The sequence below is a fragment of the Microtus oregoni genome, unplaced genomic scaffold (assembly GCF_018167655.1).
Source record: "Microtus oregoni isolate MIOR12 unplaced genomic scaffold, Mior012 000023F_ref0000262, whole genome shotgun sequence".
In the NCBI taxonomy this organism is placed as follows: Eukaryota; Metazoa; Chordata; class Mammalia; order Rodentia; family Cricetidae; genus Microtus; species Microtus oregoni.
Genome location: NW_024543082.1, coordinates 9,640,343 through 9,652,075, shown reverse-complemented (window position 1 = coordinate 9,652,075; position 11,733 = coordinate 9,640,343). Strand labels below are relative to the sequence as shown.

Below are 11,733 nucleotides of genomic sequence, written 5' to 3'. Positions count from 1 at the left end.
TCTCCATTGTGCTTCCTAAGGCTAGGCCTCAAACTGAACATGGCTTTGATATGGGCATTTGAGATTCCAGTTCAGATCATCACATTTGCCCCTGAGTCATCTCTACAGCCACCACTGTGGGCTTCATATCATAACAGAAGAGATTTGATGTAAGAAAGAGAAACGTGGGTGAAAGTGAAACCATTAGGAGCTTCTGAAGTAATACAGAAAGTAGATATTGTACATGTGATCTCATACAAAGCAGTACATGGAAGTGCATATATGTAAACAGTCTGGTGATTTTCTGCTTTTTCTCACAGTTGTAGTGAATTAAAGATTTCTGGTTTTGATCTTTTAAATATTTTTATTGCAGCATAAGGCACAAATTTCCTTAGAAATAATGGTTGTAATCTCTTGTGCTCAATGGATTTTCAGCACTGGGACCTGCATATGGTTTGTAAATGTAACTAATGGACACATGCTTTTTAATAAATACTTAGGTAAAAACAGAACTAATCAATGCATTTCTGGGGAGAAAATGTCGTAGAGAACATTAGAAGTGAGATATTTAACATATTGAATTCAATATATTTGGGGATTGTTCTTAGATTTATCAATGTGCTATTATATCTTGCAGCCATTGATTATTAACAATGTTATTATTTATAATTTATTATATACTAGACTGTGCTCCTCACAGTGTGGATAAAAAAAAAGAGAGCTCATAATCTCCAGCCTTTCTGAAGTGTATATTTTAAGTTTTCTGTACAAAAAAAAATGTGAATGTTCCCTTTCCTTTTTCTAGTTCATTATTTCTAATATGATATGAAACAGCATCTTTTACTTGAATACCTTTTGAAAATCTACTATTTCTGTACCTGTCTCTAAATACTTCTCCATCTCTTGCTTCTCTATAGAAAGATTAGCAGCATTCCTACATATGGTCTCTGCAAGGCTTATCTACTGAAGATAGCACGCTGTTTCTAAATTGCCACCATTAAACAACAGCTGTTTACAAAACTCAGGAGTCCACAGTAAGCAACAGTTCTGCTGATGTTGATTTTGGCTTTCCACACTCATGATTTTTCAGTGAAGCCTCTAAGGACTACTGAAACAGGCTTACCATGAATGGTCACACCAGCGCAGCTGCACTTACACGCACACAAACACACACACATACACAAAATAGGCCAGGCATTTTACAAGTTCTATTTTATTTTAGATTTTTTCCACACTCTACTTGTCAAGAAAAACCCACAATTAAATGTAAGAGGAAGCTACAAGTTCTAACAGAGGACAAGAAATTACCATTCAAGAAGACATGGAAACAAGGAGACTGGCAACATTTCCCAAAGGAATAATATCTGATCATAGCACAAGATGTGCAGACAGGGTTGGGTAGTCCATAACTCTCAGGACAAGCTGAGAACTAGGTTCTATTGAGGGAAGATAAAATTTTTAAAAATCAATTTGTGGAAAGACGTGAAGCACTCCCTACTCTATTGAATTCATCACTTCCTAGCACCAAACGGTCTCAGCCCACTTGTCATGAAACACTGATATGTGCTGCAGTGGCTGGACATTGACCTCCAGTGTGTTACTTTTCCCAAGACAATCTCAAGTTAACAAGAAAAAAGAGAAGACAAATTGGGTCCCATTGGATTTGAATTTCAGCTTCTTGGGGAATTCTACCTGTAATTCACAGAATGATAAAATCACCCTATTAAGGAGAAAAACTGTTCCCTTTTATCTCTGTGTTAGGCAGCTCTAAGCATGCATTCAGTATCTAGTGAGATCACACTTTTGAATCACCTCCATTTACACTTTCCATTGGCTGTTCTGCTTATTGAAGTCTAGCAGACTTTTCCATGAAGAAGGGAATTTGAAGATCCGTTCTGCCTGTATTGACAATTTGTCAGTCACTTTATTCTATGTCCTGTAGAACGAGTAGCAAACTCTTTTATGAAGCAGGAACCATGTATGTATTTGAAGCATTGAAGATAATCTGTATAACTAAAATTTATATTTGTATTTCTAGAAAACCTAACTGACTACAGTTTGACTATTATAGATAACTATCTATTAATCTATATTTCTTAATTATACATTACATATTAAATTAATTGCACAAACATAATACCTTAAACAAGAGCAGAAATAAATATACACAGTGTAACAAAACCAACCTTGAATATGTATCAATAGACCAAGATCAATACCAATGCAAAGTATTCATGTCTATATCCTATTTCTCCTTCCCCCTTTTTCTAGAAAGAGATTGATTGTGACCATTTAACCATTTATAACCAATGCCCTTTAAATGAAAATAAACATTTATGGACAGTCATTTTGGGAATTTGTGTATAGTTTTCTCCAAACTGCTTCCTGCTGTTTGTTAGGCAAAGTATTTTAGGGGTTAGGCAAAGTATTTAGAGACCTTTCACAGGGTCTTTTTCCATCAAACCACATTAGGCTGAAAGGAAACCATAGGTTCCAAACCTCTGAAGAAACAAAAGTGAAAACCCCTTTTCCAAAGTAACATGTCCTTAGACTCAAATTTTGAAGACAAAATACCTTTAAAATATCTATTTTGGTTTAGCTGAGCAGCACATACAATGGAATATCATTCTGTAGATAGCTACTTCACAGTCAAAAAATTCAAAGAAAACACAATGGTATACATAACCCAGAGTCTTTGTGTATATTTCATCTTTATGTGGTTTATTTTTCTTTACTGTTTTAATCTATGACTGTCTCTTTAAAGACTTTGTTTAATTTTTAAAATATTTATCTCATTTTATAGCTGTCTATACTCTATCTTTTCTTGTGCAAGCCTATGTACACTTTTGAAACACACTATAACCCATTCAGAGGTTTATTTCTGTCTGTGAATCTGGTTTTATTGTGTATCTGTTAACCATTTCTAACCAGAAGTCCTTTAAAAAAAATGCTAAGCAGGTGTAGCTAGGACCAAGGTTTCTTTGCATATTGGCCCCACCCAGCCCAAAATGCCAGAGGTAGTTCACCAACAGCTCCATGAGCCATGCTCCTTATTCGAGCTCCAGGACACAGCAGGTCTCTGTTGCCATTGAGCAACTACTAGCACACCGCTCACAAACCCAACTTAAGTGTAGTAACTCCCAAAAGATTTAGAGTTGATGCTGCTAGCACAAACCAGAAAGCCTTTTCTTAAAGAAGTCACACAGCTTTCACTGCTAAAGCTGAGTGAGGAGACCTCTTAAAGAAGCCACACCTCTGCTTGCCACCAGAAAAAAAAAAAAAAAGCCTATCTGAAAATATGCTGCTACCAAGAAGCTATACTTAACTCTGTTCTTTGTGTCTAGAATTTCTTTTCAAGCTCTTTCAAGTTTTATGTGGATGTAATTGCCCATGTTGGGTGACATTTTGTAGGCAGAGACCACTCTCATTTCCCAGCTGTCCAGATCCCCCCCCCCCCAAATCACGCAAAACTGTATTAATTACAATACTGATTGGCCCATTAGCTCAGGCTTTTCAGTAACTAGCTCTTCTATCTTAAAATAACCCATTTCTAATATTCTGTGTATCACCATGAATCTGTGGCTTACTGGGTTAAGTTCTAGTGACCATCTCCTTCATCAGCTACATGGCATTTCTCAGAATGCAGCTACTCTCTATATCTATCTCTTCCAGCCTGGCTATATTCTGTCCTGGCATAGGCCAAAGCAGCTTTATTCATTAATCAATAAAAGCAACACATATACAGAAGGATACCCCATATTATTCTTCTCATACAATACACCCCAACCACAGTTTCCCTTCCTTCCAATTCTCCCTGCTCCCCCTTCAACCTTCTCCTTTGACTTTACATAGATTATATACTCTTACTCACCAACATTAATATCTCCACATTGTTCTTTTATTATGGAACTAAATATTGAACTCTGAATTTCTTAGACATGTCATCCTCCATGTACTAATGACTTGTACTCATTACTCCATATGGTAATTAATTGGAGCAAAAAATAGAGAATTTCACATAAACAATATGAGGAGCATATCAGCAAATTTAACTTCTACTTTAAGAGTGTTCATGAAAGCATATTACATTGGCCTGTTGGAACAGATCTATTATTCCTTTACTGACCATTTGTAACCACTACTTTCTGCTCTATCTGCCTTGCTATATCTTTTCTCTGCACTGCCTTATGCACATTGAAAACACCATTCAGAACATGCTACTCACTCATTTGCTCAAATGGCATGCATTAAGTCTGCCATTCAGAGAAAAAAAAAGTTCTGACATGTAGCTCCACCCACCAGGATTCTCTCACTTCCAAATGTATAACTGTTTGCATTTACTCGTCTACACTATGCTCACAGCAAACAGGAGCATGAACCTCACTCAGTGTTTCAATCACAACTCTTTCAAGCACATTTCCACCTCATAGACCATACAGCTTCATTTTATCAGCAATAACCTTTTAAATATCTGCATGTACTCCTTCTCCATTCTGATAAAACTCTATAATTTTGTTGGTACTTTTATATATAAATTAGAAATTTTATTTCTTTACAGATCCTTCTAGTTCTCTTATGTTAGTTTAGTTTTTACAGATTTTGCCTTCATATCTTTATGTAGTATATTACATATGAATTTGTGGGCTTTTATCATCTGTTAAACTACAGGTTACCTAGGGTGCAATTTTAGACTATGTAGCATGTTGTGGGGTACCATAGTATGCAATGTAATTTAAGTGTTCAGTAAGTATTTTTGATACAATTGATGCTAAAAAATTCCTTTACAACTTGCTAAATAAGTACATAATGCTCCTATCTGAAAATGAGTCTTAGCCTTCCTTTTTTCATAGGTTTTTTGTTTGCTTGTTCCTAGTGTCATTTATACTTTATTTTAATCCCTTTTGGCACTGACTTTTTTGTGAGAAGATTGCAGATATAGATATTAGATATCTCTACCTGCTTGTGCAAGATTTATGTAAAATTGTATGTGCAACTACGAAATTTCAAAAAGCCATGGCACTTTTTCTATGGTAATATTATTGCTGTTCTTGAATTGTAAATTATTATTCAAACTCGTATTGTATTTTAACATGAGCTTTTCTCTCATGTTATAATGGAAATTTTATAAGATCAAGACATGTATAACTCCTTTGAAGTTCTTTAGAATGGTTAGCTTTTTGAATCACAGAATGACACTGCTCAAAAAATGTTTATTGAACCCAGAATTTTATAGATAAATTATAAGTACTTACCATGGAGGTATAACATCATTTTTGTACTCACAATTACAGAAACTAAAATAACAAATCACTATTACATAGAGAGCCAATGAGCAAATACATGTATGATGGAGATAAGAAAATGTAAATATTTCTAAATAACCAGGTCAATGAAGTTGCAGCAACCTTTTCTGTCTTCCCTTGTTAATCAATATTCCAAAGAAGTTGTACTCAATTGTGGATAGTTTCTTCTATGGTTAGGCCAGCCAATTACGATGACTGCTTTTGCAAAAAGCTAAAGAGGCCTCAATTTTCCAATAACTAAGAAATGGTGGGAGCAAGAGAAAGTCTTCCTTAAGGAAGAGTATACCAATTGGTTTTCCCATAGCAATGGTCAGTTCTAAAAACTTAGAAATGCAAGTAAGACTATTACAGACTGAGCAGGTTTATATTTAGGTGTGTGTGTGTGTGTGTGTGTGTGTGTGTGTGTGTGTGTGTGTGTAATAATCAAACAAGAAACAATAAAAACAAAAGACCATGGATCTAAAAGGAAGGTTTGGGTGGAAGAAAGAATGGAGGAATGTACTTATCTGATAATCTCAAAAGCTAAAAGAATATACCCAACAGATGCCCTATCATATGACAAAAGTATATGCTCAACTATGTTCATAGCAGTATTATTTGTAATAGCCAGAACCTGGAAACAACCTAGATGCCCTTCAATGGAAGAATGGATGAAGAAAGTATGGAATATATACACATTAGAGTACTACGCTGCGGTAAAAAACAATGTCTTCTCGAATCTTGCATGCAAATGGATGGAAATAGAAAACACTATCCTGAGTGAGGTATCACAGATTCAAAAAGATGAACATGGGATGTACTCACTCATAATTGGTTTCTAGTCATAAATAAGGGTCACGGAGACTACAATTGGTGAAACTAAATAAGAAGGTGAACCCAAGGAAAACCATATAGCTATCCTCTTGGCTATGGGAAGTAGACAAAATTGCCGGGGAGAAAATTGGGATCTTGGGGGTGGGGTGGGATGGGGGTAAGGGAGATGGGGAGGGAAAAGTTAGAAGGGAAGGAGGGGGGGGAACTTGGGGAAAAAGGAGGATTGGGATAAAGGAGGTTGGACAGGGGAGCACAGAACCACAATTCTTAGTTAAGGGAGCCACTTTAGGGTTGGCAAGAGACTTGACCCTAGAGTGGCTCCCAGGAGCCCATGGAGATGTCCCCAGTTAGTCCCTTGGGCAGCTGAGGATAGGCAACCTGAAATGACCCTATCCTATAGCAATACTGACGATTATCTTGCATACCACTATAGAACCTTCATCTGGTGACAGATGGAGATAGAGACAGAGACCCACACTGGAGCACTGGTCTGAGCTCCCAAGGTCCCAATGAGGAGCGGAAGGAGGGAGAAGATGAGCAAGGAAGTCGGGACCACGAGGGGAGCACCCACCCACTGAGACAAGGAGGCTGATCTAGTGGGAGCTCACCAAGGCCAGCTGGACTGTGACTGAAAAAGCATGGGATAAAACCGGACTCTGTGAACATGGCAAACAATGAGGGCTGATGAGAAGCCAAGGACAATGGCACGGGGTTTCGACCCTACTTCATGTTCTGGCTTTGTGGGAGCCTAGCCAGTTTGGTTGTTCACCTTCCTAGACATGGATGGAGGGGGGCGGACCTTGGACTTTCCACAGGGCAGGGAACTCTGACTGCTCTTTGGACTGGAGAGGGAGGGGGAGAGGAGTTTCAGGGAGGGGGAGAAGGGTGGGAGGAGGGGGAGGGAAATGGGAGGCTGGGAGGAGGCGGATACTTTTTTTTTTTCCTTTTCTCAATAAAAAAAAGAAAAGAAAAAGAAAAAGGAATTTACACAAAAAAAAGTTTTAAAAATATTATGGTATATATACAAATGGAATTTTATTGACCCATAATGAATTGTATAATTACATAATTTGAGGGCCAATATAAGGAACTAGAGATGACAACATTAATATTAATTAAATAAAGAAAATTCAAAAAAGAAATAAATATATTGACCTAGTAGCTTGCTTTCTTTAACCAACAGCATTATTCAGCTACATTTTAGCTTTCTAATGGAAAAATGGCATGTTTTGGATGGATTGTGCTAGGTAGTAAGAGAGCAGTCGAAGAACAGTACAGTTCAACAGAATAATGTTTAACTCAATACGATGGTTGGTAAGAGATGCTCACAGATAATTCAACAAAGGAAGAAACAGCCTCTATCCAGCTGAAGAATTTAGGCATACTGCCAGATTGTGATAACAATTTGGAAAAGATACTACAGGGCAAAAAGACATTTGATAGCCTTTTAAAAGTAAGGAGACAATCACACCACAACTTTCAAGTTGTCTACTGCTATAACCAAACTTTTACAAAGACAGTCTGCTTAGAAGAGAAAGGATAAGCAAAATCCTGTCTACAGTTCCTTTTAGTACTATAGGTACACAGTATATTTGTTAAGGAAGGAGCCTGGAGTGTCTACAGGCCCTGTGTCACTTTGAGATGGTGTTATAGAACTCACATTACTATATTCTCCTAAAAAAGGCCACATATACAAGATGGCCTCCACTGAAAATGTTTTTTTTTTTTAAAGAGATTATCTTGAGACCATGGCAACTTGGGGTCCTATGAGAAGTTAGTCACTTTTGATAAGCAGCTTGACAATGCTACTCCTTCACCCATTCTGAACCTGTTCACCTTAACAGAACCCTGGTAGGTGAATGACCCCAAATTTTAATTTACTACCCTGAGAAATAGCTTAGTATCCCACCCTGAGTAATCTGATCCACGGAAGCCCCAAGAAGCAGCCAGGCAGTTCTGGCAAGACCCACCTCCTACAAGGACCCATTCAGAAACCACCTAGAACATTAGCAAATAGCTAGGCAGCACAAATACTTGAATAAAATGAAATAGCAACAAAAATAAAATCATAAGGAAGTACCAATGTAATACATGTTCATTCTTTCAGACTCTACTATTATGCTCAATTTCTAACAAAATCACCTACTAAGCTATGTCCGCAGTATATACAAATAGAGTTCTGTTGACACTTGCTTGTACCTGTGACTCTTCTAATACACTTGGAAACCCACACACACATACTAATCAGTTTCAAGAGCATTAGAAGCTCATAGCCAACTTGAAGTAAGTTGCTATAACTCACTACACTAGTGCCAATGTCCAGGCTGGACTTTTATGTCACTGTGATAAAAAAAAAAGTGTGCATAGCAACATAAAGGAAAAACAATGTGTTTGTACTCATGGTTGCAGTGAGTTCAATCCACAGTCAATTTACTCCACATGCTGGAGCTGAACATTTGGACACACCTTCTATTTTGGCCAGAAAGACAAACTCAAGACAGGGCCAAGAACAATATTCTCCTTAGAATCTAATTAAAGTAAATGGCCTCTTTGCCTAGGCTTGTCATGTATGACCTCCCCAAATTGGACTTCCATCTGCAGATCACATTCAAAAGATGAGAACAAGAGGGACATTTTATATTCAAACCATAAGATACATCAATTAAAAGTGATTACATTGAAATAAAGAGGGACATGGTTTGTTTGTGCATGTCTAGAGTCTAGCCCTTCTTGACCAACAAACCATGTGCACTTTGCAGGGATAGGTTTCAAAACATGTTTATCTCTAAATCTAATTTTATTCTCCAGATCTTCTTTGATAAAGAAACAATAGCTACTTGCATCTACCTGTAATAAATGAAGATATTAACAGGATCAATAAGCTGGAATTAGCTTTATAATTCTTCTGTCTATTGCCATTTCAATGACACATAACACCTAGAATAGTTGCTGTTGACCTCTAAATTGTTGTGATTCATTAGAGAACTTAGAACCATTCTTTTTGTCAAGGACTGTTTTTCTATACTATACTTTAATGAATGAAAAAAAGTTCTCCTGAGTAGTTTAATAAGTTTTCTCCAATCTACAAATTTTATTACTCCATGAATTTATTGAGTTACTTCTGTTTTGCATGGATGGTATAGCTGATCTTATATTGTCAAATATTCTCATTTTAATAGTTAAACTAAAATTAAATGATAACTACTATGGTATGAAAACTCATATTTTTTCCTTAAAAGAAAATGAGTATAATTTAGGCAATAGTCTCTAAGTAGTATAATAGAGACTTATAAATTCAATGTTAATATATATTAATAAGTCTCCCAAAACTATTATTAATCTTCCTAACCTCAAAATTCTAATCATAACTTAAGATATACCTCTTATTGTAGATAACCTAGAATATTCTATTTTAGACATTCTTCATTTAATTGATAGTTTTTAATTCCAAGGACACAGTCACTTAACTTTTATATTTTTGCCGTGCTTCATTCTGCTATCTAAAACTGACACATGCAATTGTTCAAATTATCATTCTTTTACATTTTATTTCCCATTTAATTAGTAAGCTCAAATAATATTCACTTTTTTTAAAATGTGGCTTATATATTTCTTTCTTTTGTTTTTTAACCTGCATGTTTTTCAAAGAAATAGAATAAATATCAAAATTCACAAAATATATTATATCAGTTTAAAATAATATGAAAAATAATAATATTAGGTTAATATGAATCAAAATTACTACATCATTTCCCAACCCAACTTAATGTTGAAGCTCTATTCTATGACAACCTCCCATAATGTATACCTTCAAAATCAAAGCATCAGTATTTCTGGCATTATAATCTTTATCATCTTTGAAAAATATAGGTTAATAAGTGAAACACTGAAGTTCTTACCTATTTTTTTCCATAGTGTACACACGCACTGACCCCGCCCCACTGCCCCGCCCCTCGCCTCTCCTGGGCAGGGGCCTCCTCAGTCTCCAACCTGGGCGGGTAGGCAGAGCTCCAGGTTGGTGTGCCGCGTGCTGCGCCCCTGGGCTTGGAGCTGCCGGCCTTCGGGCTATCGCGCCGGGTGCACGCGGGCCTGCCCATGGACCACGCAGCTGTGGTGCTGGGACGCGGTGGCGAACTCCAGTGTGTGCGCTGTAGTGGCAGGCGTGGTACTGGCCCAGTACATATTCACCTTGAAGAGAAAGATGGGCCACAAGACCAAGCTCATCGAGATGATGCCGGAATTTCAGAAAAGCTCAATGCGCATCAAGAATCCTACAAGAGTAGAAGAAATCATCTGTGGTCTCATTAAAGGAGGAGCTGCCAAACTTCAGATAATAACAGACTTTGATATGACACTAAGTAGGTTCTCCTACAATGGGAGAAGATGCCCATCATGTCATAATATCATTGACAACTGTAAACTTGTTACAGCCGAATGTCGAGAAAAGCTGCTGCAGCTGAAGAAGCAGTATTATGCCATTGAGGTTGCTCCCTACCTCACTGTGGAAGTGTAGAGTGGTATACTAAATCACATGGTTTGCTTGTAGAACAAGGCATACCAAAAGCCAAACTTAAAGAGATTGTGGCAGACTTTGATGTCATGCTCAAGGAAGGATATGAGAATTTCTTTGGTAAACTTCGTCAGCACGGTATCCCTGTGTTCATATTTTCTGCTGGTATCGGTGATGTGCTTGAAGAAGTTATACTTCAAGCTGGAGTTTATCATTCAAATGTCAAAGTTGTATCCAACTTCATGGATTTTGATGAAAATGAAGTGCTGATAGGATTCAAAGGAGAACTAATTCATGTATTCAATAAACACGATGGTGCCTTGAAGAACACAGACTATTTCAACCAACTGAAAGACAACAGCAGCATTATTCTGCTGGGGGACTCCCAGGGAGACTTGAGGACAGCAGACTGCGTAGCCAACGTTAAACACATTCTGAAAATTGGGTACCTGCATGACAGAGTAGAGACCTTTTAGAGCAATACATGGACTCTTACGATATTGTTTTAGTAAAAGAAGAATCAATGGAGGTTTTCAACTCGATTTTACAAAAGACATTATAATCAAACCATTTGTGAGAAGACGTCTCCCACAGGTGCAACTGAAACCAACACCAGCCATCTTGAGGAAAGACTCTTATTTATAAGACATTCTCGCTCTTGGCATTTTCCCCTTTCCCTTTAGTTGGGAGTCCTCTGATCTTCAGATGTGTTGAACCTCTAAACTGCAGCCCCTTCTTTCCACCTCCATCACAACACTCACCAGAATTTTTTAAGCATTTAAAAACGATCTTAAGGCCAAAATTAGAAAAATAACTCCCTTTTCCAAAGTGAATTTTGCAGTTTGGTTTTCTGCAGTTTCTGGGTACTGTGTGGAGGCTCAGAATGATAGTGTCACAGGTGATAGTATCTCTGATTTAAACCACTGCCAGCTTTGTAATTTGGGTGGAGTGTGATAACACCATCTCCTGAAATAGTGTTTTGTTTGGTTATTTTGTCTGGAAAAAAAAATTGCCAGGGAAGTCCAGCACTTTGTCTGTGAAAAACTATTGGTGTCCATATCACGAATGTTACAAATCTGTATGAAACACTGAAAATAAACCTGAAATGGAAAAAAAGAAAGGATAAAG

General features: G+C 37.2%; 1 pseudogene; it reads left to right on the top strand.

The window, feature by feature from the left end:
• The first annotated feature begins 10,288 nt into the window (after positions 1-10,288).
• LOC121461993 lies at positions 10,289-11,167 on the top strand (annotated as a pseudogene).
• The last annotated feature ends 566 nt before the right edge of the window (positions 11,168-11,733 follow it).